The 3407-nt window shown below is 36.3% G+C and overlaps 1 pseudogene; it reads left to right on the top strand.

Moving 5' to 3' along the window:
• The first annotated feature begins 917 nt into the window (after positions 1-917).
• LOC112477759 lies at positions 918-1036 on the top strand (annotated as a pseudogene).
• The last annotated feature ends 2371 nt before the right edge of the window (positions 1037-3407 follow it).

Genomic DNA, 3407 nt, shown 5'->3' with positions numbered 1-3407 from the left:
TTTGTGATGTTGAAAGAAAGGCCTAGATCCAACTACAATATTGAATTTACTATTAGCTCTGGCTGGTTCAAAGGATTTAAAAATCATTGTTCATTACATAATGGAAAAGTGAGCAGTGAGTCTTTGAGTGCTAATGTAAAGACAGCTGAAGAATTTTTGGAAACTCTAGAAAAATTGATTGTGGAAGGAAATTACTTGACAGAGTACATATTTAATATGAATGAAACCCCCCTATTCTGAAAACAGATGTGCAAAAAAAACTTTTATCCATAAGGAGGCCAAGTCAATGCCAAGTTTCAAGGATTTTAAGGACAAAATAATAGTCTTGCTTTCGTGCAATGTACAAGCTAAAGCTGAAACCCTTGGTGATCTGGCACAGTGAAAATCCCAGGGTTTTCAAGCATGTCGATAAGCACACAATACCAGTGTACTATAAGATCAATAAGAAGTCATGGACAACCCAGCTCTTCTTCCAACATGCCTTCCTGAATTGCTATGCCAGCAAACTGAAGAAGTACTGTTCGGAGAATAACATACTTTCAAGATTTTGCTTATGTTGGTAATGCTTTAGGACATGCTCCTTTTATTGATGATATTCATCCCAATATCACAAGGTGTTTGGAGGTAGTGTTTCTGCCTCCAAACATAATCTCTTTGTCTCAACCAATAGATCAAGGATTATAGCAACTTTAAGGTCTAATACTTGAAGAGGCCTTTGCCCAGGTTATGCTGCAACTGAGGAAGACACTGAGTAGACATCAATCCAATTCTGGAAGGATTACATCTATGACTACATTGAGAACCTTGCTTGGGCTTGGGGTGATATTACCAAGGAGTGTATGAATGGAATCTGGAAGAAAACACTCAAGAAGTCATCCATAACTTCAAAGGATTTGCTAAGAATGAGGAGGTTGTAACTCTACGGCCATGCCACCCTGAACATGCCCAATCTTGTCAGATCTCAGAAGCTAAGCAGGGTCGGGCCTGGTTAGTACTTGGGTGGTAGACCACCTAGGAATTCCAGGTGCTGTAGGCATAAAAAATAAAAAATAAATAAAAAGAATGAGGAGGTTGCAAAAATCAATAAGGCTGTGGCTAAGATGGCAAACAACTTTAACCCGGGTGTGGATGAGGACGACATTGAGGAGCTTCTAAAGGTGGCTCCTGAGAAACCGACTAATGAGATGTTGCTGGAACTGGAACAGGAACACATAGCTGAAAATGAGGCAAGAGAAAAAGAAATTATAGGAGAAGAGAAAGAATCTCCAAGAAAATTCTCAGTGAAGGGTTCAGAGAAAGCTTTTGCAGACCTCAACAACTCCTTAAAAAGTTTAAAAACCATGGAAGATTTTCATTAATAGAAAGAAATGATCAAAGTACATTATCTGCTTACATCTAATCTATGATGACAAAAAGAAACAAACCGAGCAAACCACCATTGACATATTTCTGAAAAGAGTGACATTCCCTGAAGAAGAGCCTCAGGCAGGTCATTCAGGAGGTATTCAAGAAGAAGGAATTGTTTTCATAGGAGATGACAGGTCATGTGTGTTATTGTCCCTGAAGAACTTCCAGTGGGACAAGATATGGAGGTAGAAGACAGTGATACTGATGATCCTGATTCTGTGTAGGCCTAGGCTAATGTGTGTGTGTCTTAGTTTTTAACAACAACAAAAAGTTTAAAAAGTAAAAAAATTTAAGAATAGAAAAGTTCTAATAGAATAAGGATATTTTTAAAAATATCAATAAGATCAATAAGAATTCAGCTGTATAATGTGTTTATGTTTTAAGCTAAATGTTATTATGAAAGAGTAAAAAAGATTAAAATTTTTTTAAGTTTATAAAGTAAAAAAGTTATATGAAGCTAAGGTTAATTTATTATCAAAGAAATAAAAAATTATTTTATAAATTTAGTGTAGCCTAAGTGTACAGTGTTTATAAAGTCTATAGCATGTACAGTAACATCCTGGCCTTCACATCCACTCAGCACTCACTCACTGACTCACCCAGGGCAACTTCCAGACCTGCAAGCTCCATTCATGGTAAGTGCCCTATACAGGTGTACCATTTTTATCTTTTATACTGTATTTTTACTATACCTTTTGTGTGTTTAGATACACAAATACATAATATAGTGTTACAACTGCCTACAGTATTCAGTTCAGTAACATGTGGTACAGGTTTGCAGCCTAGGAGCAATAGGCTACACCATATAGCCAGGTGTGCAGTAAGCTATACTATCTAGATTTCTGTAAGTGCAGTATGTGATGTTCACACAATGACAAAATCGCCTAAGCACACGTTTCTCAGGACATATCTCCATCATTAAGCAATGCCTGACTGTATTGAGAAACTAAGTATGGTTTTATATACAATAGTAAAGACCAATAAACTGGCCTATGATATATTTTATCTGACACAAATCTCTATTATCATCTATCTTTTCAGACTTGAGGATATTTCTACTGAATTATGATTGTAAAAATATATTGAATGGTATTGTCAGATTTTAGTTGCAAAGGACAAAATTCACTCTACTAGTTTAGCAGAAGCAGGCTTATCACAAGTTTTAAACAGGTTACTGGATTGTTGGAAAGGCTGAGGAAAAAGTCTCTAAGTTAGGTTTCAGGAACGATTCCCAAAGTTACAACACTCAGTCACAAAAAGAGCCTCTTCTGTAACAAAGAAGCCTCCTGCCAATGAGGAAGCTGCCGCCTTCTAAACTTCATCTCTATCACCTTAGCCAAAAAATCAACTAAGATCTCTACCAGAAAAATGAGCCGCACTCTCTGCTCATCCCCCAACTTTGCAGTTCAACAAATATTAAGAATCCTACTGATGCTGTAGCAAAGAAATAATAATCTCCCACCCCTCCATGCTTGCTAGGAAAATCAAGCAACGGAAGTATAGCCTCTCCTATCTCACTTTCACCTTCTAAATCTTAGGTGAGTGCATCTCATTAATTTACTTTCTAGACCCTAAATTATACTCAGAACCTTAATACAGGGATTCTGAGAAATGTACAGGAATGCACACTAGAAAAAGGTTGGAAAGGATATTGAGCACTGGTCTATCACATTCACAATAATACGATCCTAATCCTATTCTGAAATATGTAAGAAAAAAGACTAAAGGCACACTATGATCCTAATGGTCCATTCAAATCACCTAAGAAGCTTGTTGTAACTACAGATAAGGGTTACAATAATAAAGGTATTAATAATAATATTAATTGCTAACATTTGATTTCATGCTATGTGCCAACCTATATTCTATGCACTTTATAGGCATTATGCCATTTAATCCTCATAACAGCTCTAAGGTATGTACCCTTTTTATCCTTAATTTATAAATGAGAGAACTGCAGCTTAAAGAGGTGAAATAATATGCTGAAGGCCATATACTGT

Source organism: Pteropus alecto, unplaced genomic scaffold, assembly GCF_000325575.1.
Source record: "Pteropus alecto unplaced genomic scaffold, ASM32557v1 scaffold121, whole genome shotgun sequence".
Lineage (NCBI taxonomy): Eukaryota > Metazoa > Chordata > Mammalia > Chiroptera > Pteropodidae > Pteropus > Pteropus alecto.
The sequence above is the reverse complement of the archived record's forward strand: the minus strand, read 5'-3'. Positions and strand labels throughout refer to the sequence as shown.